This window comes from Lagopus muta, chromosome 15 (assembly GCF_023343835.1).
Source record: "Lagopus muta isolate bLagMut1 chromosome 15, bLagMut1 primary, whole genome shotgun sequence".
NCBI lineage: Eukaryota > Metazoa > Chordata > Aves > Galliformes > Phasianidae > Lagopus > Lagopus muta.
The window spans coordinates 14,956,395-14,970,570 of record NC_064447.1 but is presented as its reverse complement, the minus strand read 5'-3'; the positions used below and the strand labels follow the sequence as shown (position 1 = coordinate 14,970,570).

At 39.3% G+C, this 14,176-nt stretch overlaps 1 protein-coding gene and 1 long non-coding RNA gene across 6 annotated transcripts in view; one reads left to right on the top strand and one right to left on the bottom strand.

Moving 5' to 3' along the window:
* Nucleotides 1–14,176, bottom strand: part of LOC125700968 (uncharacterized) — a 192,548-nt gene that overhangs the window by 17,044 nt on the left and 161,328 nt on the right. Inside the window, exons 9-10 of one of the 2 annotated variants that reach the window (XR_007380116.1) lie at nucleotides 8,897–14,176; nucleotides 1–7,930 (exon numbers count right to left, since the gene is read on the bottom strand). The exon at nucleotides 1–7,930 is cut by the window's left edge and continues 17,044 nt beyond it. This is a non-coding gene — a long non-coding RNA (uncharacterized LOC125700968). The other variant, XR_007380115.1, reaches the window with a different exon arrangement.
* SHISA9 (shisa family member 9) overlaps nucleotides 1–14,176 on the top strand; it is a 160,980-nt gene that overhangs the window by 41,862 nt on the left and 104,942 nt on the right. The window lies entirely within an intron of this gene.

Genomic DNA, 14,176 nt, shown 5'->3' with positions numbered 1-14,176 from the left:
ATCTGTCAGAGCAGCCTTACCTCATTCGGGCAGAAGTCCCATTGAGCTCAGATTCAGTGTGAGAAAGACAAGTAGGTACTGTAAGAGCTTTTGCTTATACTAATCATCATAAGGTGTGTGCATGAGTAATTCCTAAAGGCAGGTTTAGAAGGAGCTGAAGATCTTCACTACTGGCAGTGTGAACTTGCCAGCTGTGGACCAGTTCCAGCCAGAAGCTAGGCACTCCATGCGCATCATCTGTTATGGCAAGTTCCTGGTTTACACACACTCCTTCTCTTTTAAATACTTTTAGATAAAATATCAAGCTTTTTATTTTTTTTTAAATGACACCACACTTACAATGAAATAAATGAAAACTAAGCCTGAGGTGGGAGATTTTACCTTCCCCTGTATGATTTTCTGTATTTTCCAATCCCTTTCTAAATGGTCTTACTCTTTTTCACATATTTATTCAAATAATAAAAACCAGCAATAACAGTGCACACCGAGCATTAGCCCACTACCAAGCAGCCACAACTGTATCTCATAAAGCCACATGTATCTGCTTCCAGGAAAAGATGAATCAGCTAAATAGGGTTCATAAGGGTTCACTTGCTTTTGTTACATCTCTGTTGCTGTTTATAATTCTCAAAGACAAATATGGAGAGGTCTTTCCCCTTTTTCAGGGCTGCGTATTTCAAACACAGTAACTGGAGTTTTAAGTTTTCCATGGTTGCTTTGGTCCCAATGGCCTGACTTGAACACATACTTCATGTTATCTGTGTGTTCAAAGCACTCAATTCAATGTAGACTTAAACAAGAAATCTTTAGCTAAGAAAGACTCATCCGATTTTGCAGAATAAAACAGGTCGTACATCTCTTCTGAGAGACAGAACATTCCTGTTTCAAGAGAGTGATATTGTAGAAGCAGCCAAGGAAATGAGGATCCGTAACAAAATATACTCTTTTTAAGCAGAAGGTCATTGTTAAGATGACAATACAGTTTCCAGGTCTCTTGTATTAAGTTTTTCAGGTAAAAACAAATCTTCCTTTAGATTTTCCCAGTTTTAAGAAGGGCCATCAAGTTTGTTGTCCGTGCATCAGGGCCTAACATGCATGGTGCAGATATGTAAATCCAGAAGGAGCTGGTGGTTTAAACTCTTTGCTGAGAAGTTATCCTAATGCACTTTTGCATGCTCTTGAGGTAGATCCCATAAACTACTCCAATTCTAAGCTCTGTACATGAAAAAATGCCTTAAAAATACTATAGTATAAAATACTGCTAGATCTCATGTTACAGTGTTTGAAAGAGATACAAAAGCCGTACTGTGAAGAAAAACTTCATTAGTTTTTGTATCAATACACTGATACAGAGTACACTGTGCAGTTACTGACCTAAGCCTAGGCATTTCCATACCAGTGACACAGGACCTGGAGAAATCAAAACTAGGATGTTGAGACAGGTACTAAATTATCATGTTGCCACTTTATTTCAAGCTCTCCTGACACAGAGGTGTGAATTTAGAGAAGGTAAGTTATCGTGATGGGAACACATGAGAGGAAGGAAAAAATTAAAACTGGGCTACTATAAGCTAAAACCCTTCAAAGCAGTGCAGTAAGACTGGAATTCTGAGTAGACTTGAATAGACATGCATTCTTCTCATTTGGAGAGACCTGGATGCCAGGATTTAGATGGGATGGATCATGGCTACAGTCTCTGCCATATGAAATCCAATTTGGATCCTAAGAAACTCTGAGATTTAATCAGAAAATGTAATACTAAATCACATCTACAAGTCAAAGCTGGAGTTAAAACAAACAGCTTTCACAGATCACCATCTGGTGATCTTCAACACATTTTTGGTTCTCTTATGTCCACCTAGGTTTTAGCCAGCTCTTTGTTTCTTCTGCTGATCCTGGAGTTGTTATTACTTTCAAAATCATTGTTTGTTTTCATCTACAACTAAGTTAAATAGTGACACTCTGCCACAAAATCCCATTATGCTCGTCATAATGTGGATAAGTGGTGAAAGTTCTGCTGGAGACCTCATTCTGGCTTTTGCCTTTTTTTGGTCAGTTGGTGACAGTATGCAACTCTGAGAAAGGCTGTGGGTCTCAAAGGCTTCCAAAACTTTTGCCTCCCTTGGGCAAGGAGATATAGTTTGTCTTAATGGTTCCAGATGGTTTCTAGAGATTAGTATTGCATAGCTACATTGTGTTGATGATCACTGTCAAAGCAGGCAAGCAGTAATTAATTGATTTCATCTGTGTCTACTTCGTGACAGAAGGTAATTTCTAATGCCCATTCCTACGAATGGCAGAGGGCATCAGATAGGTCATTGCTACTGGGATACAGGTATGTTGAGAGACTGTCTCTCTTTGTAAACGTTAATACAGAAGATAAGCTATTGTCATGAACTTACTATAGCTTGAAGTCTGAACACTGAATATACAGCCCAGCTACACTATAAAATTTTAAGCGTTATTTCATGATAAAATTCACCCAAATACAAAGACTGAAAATAGCGCCTTCTCTCCAGTCCTGGCGGAAACATTAGGTCTTCCTGAGGTTGAAGTAACATACCCTTTGTATGCATGAGGATATAAAGAAATATATTCAAGTGGAGTGGATTTAAAATATAATTTTGATTAAAAAACAAACCAAACTAAAAAATGCTAAGATATTATCAGAAACTATATTATATTGCCATCCAGAAGAACCTCGACAAACTCAGAAAGTGGGCCCATGTGAACCTAATGAGGTTCTACATAACAAAGTGCAAGGTTTTGCATTTGGGTTGGAGTAAACCCAGGTATATACACAGACTGGGAGAAGAACCCCTTGAGAGCAGCCCTGCAGAGAAGGACCTGGGGGTCCTGGTGGATGAAAAACTTAACATGAGCAAGCAGCGTGCACTTACAGTTCAGAAAGGAAATGGTATCCTGGGCTCCATCAGGAGAGGGGTGGCCAGCAGGGACAGGGATGCGATCGTCCCCCTCTACTCTGCCCTCATGAGGCCCCATCTGCAGCACTGCATCCAGGTCTGGGGCCCTCAGCACAGGAAGTGGAGCTGTTGGAGAGGGTCCAGAGGAGGGCACTGAGATGAGCAGAGGGCTGGAGCAGCTCTGCTACAAAGACAGGCTGAGGGAGTTGGGCTGGGCAGAACAAGCCCAGCCTGGAGAAGAGAAGGAAGCGAGAAGACCTCATTGCAGCCTTACAGTATTTAAAAGGGGATTGTAAACAAGAGAGGAATCAACTTTTTACACAGATAGACAGTGGTAGGCCAAGGGGGAATGGTTTTAAGCTCAAGGAGGGAAGGTTTAGATTGGATATTGGGGAAAGTCTTTACACAGAAGGTGAGGTGCTGGAACAGGCTGCTCAGAGAGACTGGGGACGCTCTGTCCCTGGAGATGTTCGAGGAAGGCCAGGCTGGATGGGGCCCTGGGCAGCCTGGTGTAGTGCCAGATCTGGAGGTTGGCGGTGCTACCTGTGGCAGGGGTTGGAACTTGATGATTCTTGGGGTCCCTTCCAACCCAAGCCATTCTATGATTCTAAGATTCTACCATATTAACATCATATTAACACATGGTAATATGTTTCCATAAAAGACTTTTCTTCCAAATCTGCTCACTCGCAGGCTTTTCATGCAATGCCCAGGATTAAATGCACAGCTGATTAACAGCTGTGTTGAAGTCTGGCACCACTTAGAATTCTCCTAGAGAAAAAATAAAAAACCACCTAGTATTTGCCTTAATATTGTAAGTGCTTTTTCCCTTCCTTTTGAACATTTGACAAATAAAACACTATTGTGTAGTTTTGGTTGGAAGATCGCATCACCTCAGAGGAGAGAGGCACTTTCGATTAAGTTTTACCATCTAAACCTGAATGGGAGAACCTCTGTCAGTGACTTAGGAAATCCTGAATGCAAGGCGCTACAGCGAGTATGCTGCAGTTGTCTTTCATTATAATTTTTGGAATATCTGTTAACTCTGATAGATTATTACAATTACATATTCACGAAAGAACAATATACCTTTTTTCCCTCACTCTGCCACAATGGTTCCAATATTTAATATAAGTGAGGATTTTTCAGAGTTCAAAATTCAGAAACTGTTCAAAACTTTGTCTCATACGTCACCACACAAGGTCAGAGTTACGATCCCTGTCATATAACATTCATGTTCTGGCTGTCTTTTGAATCATTAGAGTTATGTAAGCGTCTTTATAGACATTCTGTGAGAGCTCTCTGAAGTAGTATTTTCAGCAGTTGTTATTTTGGCTGTGGGGTTTGGGAAGTCCACCACAGAGTCTTGTTCTTCAAACTGATTTACTTATTAAGGGCAAGATCTGTCCTTACTTCTGTGAGATAGTTTCTAAAATACAGAATGACATAGTTTTGATTCATTTCATTGTTTGCTTCCATAGATGCATCTCATGGCATCACAGAAGAAGCATTTGAAGGAGAAATGCGGATTTTTTTTCTCATTAGTCTGGCAAGTGTTTCCTCAAAGAAAAACAACCTGCAGGTTTTAGTACTGAGCACAGTCACTGGCCCCAGCCTGACAGGCAAATTTCTCCTTGTGCAGGTTTGCCATCACGGTTTAAATGAGTCTTTCTGGATACTCTGTACATTTTGAATAGAAGCCTAACCAATTCTGTATGTGGATTCACTTGATCACAAACCTGTTAAGAGCAGCCAGGTGGAAATCCAATACTTGAACAAAAGACTTACGCAAAAGCCAGCATTCTTTTAGCTCATGCTACTGTTTGCCACTATTCTGCAGTCCATGCATGAAACATGCAAATATAGTATTTCATGGCAGGCCTGGGTATATCTGAAATAAACTTGCAAGTAATCTCTTCTGGTTATGGTGTAGTAACAGCTATCAGATTGAGCAGCACCTTGTATATCACCTTTTGTTTAACAGGTGAGTGCTGGATATATAAATACACCACAAATGCATCACAAAGGATCTCTGGTGATTCACAGACAAAATGAGAACATAATACGAGACAGACAGGAGAGGAAACCGCCCTCTTTTTGGCAGAACTATTTTGGATTCCACTACTCCAGAGCTGGTCCCAACAGTGTGAGCACGACCAGAGACTGGACTGCTCACTCTGCCTAAATACCCAGCTCTGCTGAAGCTACTGAGAATTCTGCATCCTTCCTCTCAACACTATCTTTTTTTTTTTTAAATAATAAAAAAAGAGCCACGCTTTCAATGAAGGCTTTTGAGGATTATTAATGCACCGTTGATTAGAGAAAATTAACATATAGCAAGTTTGTGTTGAGTGCAATAACTCAGGTTTATCAATTTTTATCAAGAATAACAGTTTTTATCTACTTCTGAACCAGCAGGTACCACTCATACATATGATACAAGTGACATATAAGTTTTTGTTAAACACATCACAGAAAAGACAACAGGAATTATTCCATTCTGTCAAACATGCCTAGAACTCATAGAATCGTAGAATCATTTAATGGTTTGGGTTGGAAGGGACCTTAGAAGATTGTATTATTCTAACCACCCTACCATGAGAAAGGAAATCTCCCACTATACCATGATACTCAAAGCCTCGTCCAATTTGACCTTTAAAACTGTGCAAAGCTAGTTGGACAACTGTAATCCCATTGACATAAGAATTTCCACAAAATTAACAAAAAGCTGAATAATTTTTTTTAAGACTATCAAAATATCCTCAATATCCAGTGGCTTTCAACTCATAGAATAATTTATAATTATTACAGAAATAAGCACTTTTTTTTCTTATTGCTCTATTTTTTACAATGATTTGTAAAAGGAAGCATCTTTCATTTCATAATCGCACGTAAGTTGATTTAGCGTAAAGCCTTCATAACATAAGGTAGGTCTAAATGAAAAGATTATGGTACCAGATTGAACAAGAAAGCAACGGAAAGCAGGCGTTTTTTAATAGTAGTAATAAAAATCAAATTCCATATTTAATTAGGGATTCTTATGGGTTGCTTCTAATTAATAGCACATTATTATTTGTATTAATTCAAAACCAGTAGAAATATAACATTCTGTCACCTAAAACCATTAAAAACAATTATTAGAATCATTCCTTGCCATTGAATGAACTTTGTTTTCTGTGGTTAAGAGTAGTTTTGACTGTAATTACTGGAGACAGCAGTGTAGATAACTTAAAGGGCAAACTCCACCACCACCAGCAAAAAGTAAAAAAGTTTAATCCAGAATTTCCAAATTGAAAGCAATCTTGGAAGTAATATCAAATCCATAATTTATTTATAACCATTAACATTTTCATTACAAAATAAGAGACATGGATACAGCTATTTTCCTTATTTCTTTTCAACCTTTTTCTCAACCTTTTTTTTCCTGCTTTGCTCATGTTTTACAGCAACTCTCTTGAGACTACAAGAAGTATGTCTTTTAAAAACATCCATAAAACCTTATGCCATTATCTGACAGCTGATGCAAATATAGCCAGCTCGTTTAGCATAAGATTTCATTGCTTGTTGAAACAATAGCTTGGTTGCTCTTGGCTAATATAACTAGTGTCTAGAAATTGCAAGCTCCAAAGACACTTTAAACCATGCAAACAGAAGCAGGCTTTAGAAAGTCAGACATAGTCAGGATCTGACAAAAGCAGACCATCTAAATGCTATGTTTATTTAAATTCTTCACACTCTTTCTTTGACATGAAGAGACAGCATTCACATATCCTCCACAGTTCATAAATCTTACCAGGATGCAATAGCACATTAATCAGAACTAGTGAAAGTAATGCAGTCCACAGCTAATATTCAGAAGGTGCTTCTCTGCATTTCTGTGCAGAAAGATGCTTAACCAGCAGAGTATTCTTAAAGGATCCCCCAAATAGGAATCCCCAACACTTGCCTAAACAAAAATGCAAAGAATCTTTAATCAAGGAATTCTTTGCTTAAGTAGTTTCATTGTTAAAACAAACAAACTTTGGAAAATTCCCTGTTACATCCTTACATTTAGCTTGAGAGTTAATTTATAGCTTCAGTGAAATGTGAGAGATGACATAGAGACATTTGTTTACTGAGTATCTTGAAATTAAACTAAAATAGAATATGAAAAAGGGTAGTAGAAAACAGAGCATTGGTATAGCTTGACACAACTTCACAGTGTTCTCTGCAGTTAGTAGGTAAACTACTGTATACAAGTTTGGGAAGAATACTGGCAGTAGGTTCTCTGGGTAGGCTTCCATCGTTGTGACTGATCACTAGAAATCACTCTGAGCTGCCAGAGAACGAATTCCACTGACTGTGTGCTCATTGCTTTTTAAAAAAAATCTTTCGGAATTAGATTTTCAGAGTTACACATGATCAATCGTTGTTTTAATCACTGCTTTGCTGTTTTGTGGTTTCTTAGGCAGTAGATACCGCCCTTTCAACTTTTTAATTTTTAATGCAATTTTAATTCATAATCCAATGATATGTGTTTCTGTCATACAATTATAATTGCAAACCGAAATTGTCCATACAGCAGATCTAGAATGTTTACATGAAGCAGCCAGCAACACAGGAAGCTCTGAAATGCTTCTTTAGAACAAGTACATTTTAAATATTAAGAGGCTTTAAGTAACACAATAGTAACAATAATTTAGACTTCAAAGAAACAGTAAGCACACTTAATTCTTGCAGCACTGTACTCCAGTCTGGGTCTTACTTACTGTTTGAAGTACTTCTGCTTGCGTCCTCTCCCTTTGCAGCACATTTCCACTTTGCTCCATCGTTCTTAGGAATGCCAACTGGTTTTGAGCACATCTTGATAACAGTCACTCTTCAAATTGTGATTTTCTATGTGAACTGCACATTTTGAGTGTATCAAAAAAAAATATTCTTTGACTTTTCAGAAGAGCTAAATCTAGGTGTAAAACTCGGAATCCACTCAGAATCAAGGACTGTGCTTCAGAATAGGTACTGCAATTCTAAAAACATGAAAGTAAGATTGAATACAAGAACACCTGTGATTTCTACATAGTATTTCCTATTTAGCAATTTTGTATTCATTGGGTTATCAACTGATTATTACCTGGCAGCTGCAATGCTAACACTCATCAACAAATTTGTCTGTTGGAAAATCACAGAATCACAGAATGGTTTGGGTTAGAGGGAACCTTTAAGATCATCTAGTTCCAACCCCCCTGCTAAAGGCAGGGACTCCTCCCTCTAGACCAGCTTGCTCAAAGCCCACCCAGCCTGGCCTTGAATGCTTCCATGGAGGGGCATTCACAACCTCACTGGGCAACCTATTCCAGTGTCACCACCCTCACAGTCAAGAATTTCTTCCTAATAGCTAGTCTAAATCTACCCCTCATCCAGTTTAAAAGCATTTACCCCTATCCAGCTGCTACCTGCCCTTATAAAAAGTCCCTTCTCAGCTTTCCTGTAGGCCCCTTTAGGTACTGGAAGGAAAAAATACTGTTGTTCTTTCCCTGTTATCGTGCCACTGATAACAGCCATAACTTCTATAAGAATTCTATGAAGAAATATTTGTAAGTAATTTTTCTAAGGAGAAGGTCTCTCAGCCTTTCCTTAAGCTGAAAATGCTTAGATTTAAGCTAAAATGCCAAGACCCCACTTCTACAACAGCAGCTGAGGGGACTCTGCTCATAAGAGCCACACTTCCTCACATGCTATTAATAAGGTTACAGCATATGCTTCCTAAGGGGTTTGACAACTCTCTGATCTGCTTCGCCTTGGAGTAAAAGCAGAGAATGAACCATGTGCTGATATGGGGGTGAGGGATAGAGGAGATGTGTCAGCGCTGTGAGTGCTCTGGGTTCCCACTCAAAGAGCCATGCTATGCAAGGGTGGAGGGAGTATTGACCCCATTCCTTAGGCATTCCAATAAACAACTACATTTATTTAACAAACTGTAGATTAACACCAACCTGTAGTTTAATAATTCCATACAAAAACACCGTGATTCATATGAATAAAACATGCATTGACCATGCTCACTTTCCTTGAGCTCTTGCTTTGCATTCTTCCACTGCAGTTGCACTACAGCACTCCTTAGTACTTAAAAAATCTACAGGGGATAAGAAATAAACACCTATTATTATGCCAAAAAGGCAAAACAGCATAGTAGCAAAAAGTTTTGAGTATCTATTAATTCTCAGAATCTCTGAATTCTCAGTAAAGTAAGTGTGAGCATAATGCAATTTTGATTAAATTAATGCTTACGTACTTCATTGTCTTCCCATTCCAGGTTGGCTAGGATTGGCTGAATCTGATTTAAAACCATGGCCCCAGCTAGCTGCTGAGTGGTAGTGGTGGGAAGAGTTCTTTTTTTGCAGGGGGTGTGCAGGTGGGTGCAGGAGTTTTCTCAGTCTATAGCAATCAAGTCAGAAAAGCAGCTAATAAAATCCATCTCTGGCAGGGTATGTTCTTACATTTGTTCTTTCATGCTTAAAGACTGCAATACCTGTGCTGCGGATTTGATTACTGTGAGCCTACATCTGTTAAATGAAAACTCGTGAAATTACTCAGAAAGCTTTTGTAACATGAGAAACAAAGTTTGATTTTTTTTTTCCATTCACAATCCAAGAAAACAGTTTCTCAGATTTAAGTTACTCCTTTGGCTTTCAAGCATCAAATATAGCCACATTCTTTCTGATATTAGCTGGAGATAATAAATGCAGATGTACTTTTGTAGGTAGTAGGTTAGGAACTACTTGCCATAGGTAAAATGGTTTACCACAGACTGCAGAGAATTTAACTTGAGTTTAAATTACTCACAGAGGAATCCTCAGGCTCCAATTCTGATTGTCCTTTGTGCTGTCTGAGGATTTATTCTAGAAAGCAAATGAAAATTGGTCTCTGCTCATCTTTTTGCTACCAGATACTCTTTATTGTATCCTTCCTCGCTTTTTTGTTTTGTTTTGCTTTGCTTTTTTGCTTTTTTTTTCTTATTTATGTAAGCCAGAAGTTTGAAAAAGCGAAATAAGAAATCTCTTATTTTGTAAACAGGAAGTATAAAATGTTTCTTTTTACCCTCAAAGAATCGACTACGTCCACTGCAGCAAATCCTTTGAGTGTGGTGTCTTTATCGCTAATATGTACAAAGAACAGTGACAGAAGAAGGAAGAAGGGGAACAAAAAAGCTAACAAGTAGCTGCTGTTGCCCAGAAACAGGCTAACAAGCTACAGAAAGGGAAAATTATTAAAAAGAACACACAAGTCAGATGTTTCAGGCTTTTTTCAGTAAAAAAGCTTGGGCTTTTTTATTTAGGGTGAAAAAAGTTTTAGATAATAAAACAATGATAAAGTTGCCTGGATTCAGGGAGGCTTTTGTCAGTGATTGGTTTTCAGGGGGTTCTCATGTGGAACAGCCAGTGTGGGTGGCTGTTACCCATGGCAGCGAACTGCTGGGGACTGTAAAACAGCCATAGCTTTCCTGCTTCCATTTCCTCTGCTAGAGCTCTGAAAAACACACAGGCCTGCTATGACCACAAATCTGAACATTTTAAGGCTGAGCATTTTAAGGATGCTGCTGACATCCTCCAGTCCTCGGCTGTGGCACACCTGCACTGCTGAGCAGCACGGCTTCCCAGGCGCTGGGTGCCAGGCCTTCCCCTTTTCTCCCGTTCCTCGCCAGACAGCTGCGTGTTACCTTTATCCTCATCACTGAGGTGGCCACCTTCCCACATCTTCAAGAAGGCTTTGGCTGGCTCTGGTCACACCTCGGTCTTTTCCTGTTTAAGTGCTACCCAAGAGCTAGAAGATGTAGAGTTCTGGGAAACTCTTACTTTGCATTGGTTCTCTCTAATGCAGGTATTTACAAAAAGGCATTAATGGCATCTGATGACTAGAAAAATAATTTATTTCTCTTTACCTTCAAGTTGCCTAATTTCTTGTCCTCTCAGAAATCCTGTATGAAGCGGACCTGCAGATTCTAATTACTAGGGTCTCCTCTAAAAGTCATTGCATGGAAAGCTTCTGATTGCAGAAACTTTTGGATTTGACTGGCCAATAAACTTGAGGTTTTAAAAACAGATGTGCTGTGTCCAGCACACAGAATGCCCTTCCCTTCCAAAGGGAGAGGAATAAGGCCATAAGAAGGAGGCGGATAAGTTCAGTTTGAATTCCCAGCTGGGAGCTGGCATGCAGACAATCCACTTTACGCCAATGTGGTGCTCAAAAGGAGGAGTGGGCACCTCATTTAAATCTGCATAATGCTAGTAAAGGAACATGAGCTGGTTTTGAAACTGTTCTCCAGCAGTGTGGAGGAAGACCAGAGACAGGAGCTTGGGATCCACTTCAGAGCACAGGCCGAAGGAGGAGACATTTACAACACCTTAGAACAGTTCCCAGAAGAGGAGACAGCAGCAGTGGGGCAGGAAGGTCTTAAGGGTATTAACAGCTATATCTATTAAATCAGCCATCCAGCGCAACCATTCCACTTCCCTTTATGGTACTGACAATATGAAGCAGAAGTATTTCCTCCTGATGTTTTTTCCAACAGTAATTTCACTTGAGTTTAAGAGCTAGGAAGTGGGAATGTGTCAGAGGATGGCCCTTCTGCATTACATTGGAGCACGACTGGGTGGACCATCCCTCAGGGTCTTGGGAGGGAAAGAAGAGAATTCTGAAGACATGCAACATTTATGTTTGTATTTTTATTCTTTCCCATATGATGACTCTGTATGTCTCATGGGAACTCCCAAGTGACGAGCCACAAACTCTAGTTGATGTCTGTTTAAAATCAGTTTGCTGTGCTCCTGCAGACTGTCCTTCAAGCAAAGGTAGTGTATACAAAATAAAATGTATTTACTGAAAATGTGCCTTTTTGCTTTGAAGCTGCCTGTAATCACATAGCTAGGGAATAGTCTGATATTTAGATTTTCAAGTATATGGTTATGTTTAACGTATTTGTCATCTTTTCCCTTTCCTGCTGCACTGCTTGTGGTCATAAATTATGTTACAAAAAGAATGAGGACTGAGAGCAAGTCATAGCAGCCCTGAAACAAGAGGCCAAGAAACTAGTCAGGGACTTTTAGGCGGTGGCCATCTCCTCTGAGCCTCCTAAGAGTGATTTCAGATGGCTCTCTAAAACAGTTGCCACTCAGAATGGAGTCTGGCTATTTCCCATGATGCTGAATGCCCAAAGGGATCTGGTGATGAGCCTAACACATCTTCCTGGGAGAGAGGCTGGCCAGCTGCCACAGCTTCTCCCCTGTGCAGCCAGACTTAGTCTCCTGCTCAAGAGAGCTGGCTTTGAGCCCATGGGATAAATTCTTTGCTTGGATATGGAAGTATAAATTCTGAAAGTCTTAGCTGGTTTCAAAGGAGGTATTCCAGATTTACACCAGTTTTCCAATGGTCAGAAGCCAAACCGAGGTCTAGAGAATAAAATAAATTCATACTTTTTGTCAGAATTTATAAGGTTCCTTTACAAAGCTTTCAAACAGGATTTATCTTCTGGTTAAAAATACATTTCAGTTGACTTCATCCTTGTCAGCTACTGAGCAATATCCCCAAAATGGTATTTTGCAGGTTTTCTTTACTTGTAAATGTTTATATATGTGAACTGTACCATGGAAATAATTTAAACTATAAATTTACTGTCAACTAATTAAAAAAATATTGTTGTTTCACTATTTTTCTGGAAAAATTTTAATAGAGCAGTTTATATTCTTTTAGGGTAGACTATTAATGCAACTCTACAGTTGCAGATATGAGCTCCAAATATTGGCCTCCGGCAACTATGCACTGATGCAATGGGATTCTACTGCTTAGTGTCACTCTATGTTAATTTTTGGGCAGTATTTGTTTACAAATTTTGTTTTTCAATACTTTAGTCATTAAGACTAGGGAAGTGTAATTATAAACAATGTTTAAGTATTTTTTTTCATTTCCTGAAGAAAAATCCTTTTTTAAATATAAGCTGTTCTGTGCTATAGTTGACATCACCTATGATTCTGTTTGGGACAGTATTTGGGAATCCTGGACATTTCAAAAATATGCTATTGCATGTAAGTGGGTCTGTCCCTAAGGTTGCTTAACACTTCATAAAATCATATTTTCCATTGCTTAAAGCACCGACAAAACTTCTACCATGTGAGCTGCATTTTCTGTGCTTTCTGCTTCAGGCTTCTCTTATTTCTCTACAAAAAGTTTCAGATGGAGCACTTCAGCCTGGTAAAACCATTTAGTTTTGCTCAGTAAAACAAGTGGGGCATGGGCACAGGAAGAGGCAATGGGAATGAAGTCAGAACCAAAGTGAAGGAAGCTAATCTGGGATACAGCTACTAGGAAGGGGAAAGACAGTCCAGGGAAAGAGGATGGAGCAAGGAATTATACTGACTGGTAAGGTCTGTGGAAAAGGGAATGACAACTGAAATACGTCTTGAAGACTGAGCTGATAGAGACAGAATAGAATTGGATAAGGAATCTGGAAATGTTTCTTGTTGCCCTTCAGAACTGCAATCAGATTCAACTCATGCTGGGCTTTGGCATTCCTAACACCATCCTTTTCCATACTTTCCTGCTCATCAAGACAGACCACTCTCGAGCTTGGAGGTGATCTCTGAAAATGACACAGAAGAGCTGCTGCAGAAGAAAACATCCTGAACATTAAATGCTGTCTCAGATTATAGCGTGCCATATAGCCTTGCATCTGTCAAAAATTTTTTGCCGTCCTCTCACTAACTGAGGCAATTATAGACAGCATATTTTCACAACTATTCATCTCCTATTTTATGGATGTCTGTCCTGAACTTAGACTGTGATTGACAGAAATGCTGAGCACTATTTATTCCAACTGAGACAAATAGCAATTTGTAATTTGAACATAAAAAGCTGTATTGTTCTAAACACCATGCTGAGAGCATCTCAGTACAGCACTTCCAAGTTTGGAGAAACTTTTGACCTTCATCTCTCTGTGCCTCAATGAAATGCCATCCCTTATCTTGCAAGAGTTTGTGAAGTTAAATTAATTAGTCAGTGTGAAGCCCTTAGAGACAGTCGTGAGTGATAAATGAGACAGAAAAGTCTGTGAGATAACTATTCCTCTTCTGAGATGCTTTAAACAGTGACAAACAAATAAGATTAGTGCCACACAGCATAAAAAGCATACCAGCAGGTGCTCGGCAGGTTTTTGTGAGACTGTTTACCCTCGGCACTGAAAGAGACAAGTGTCCTTTGTCAGACAATGGGAAACATCAATG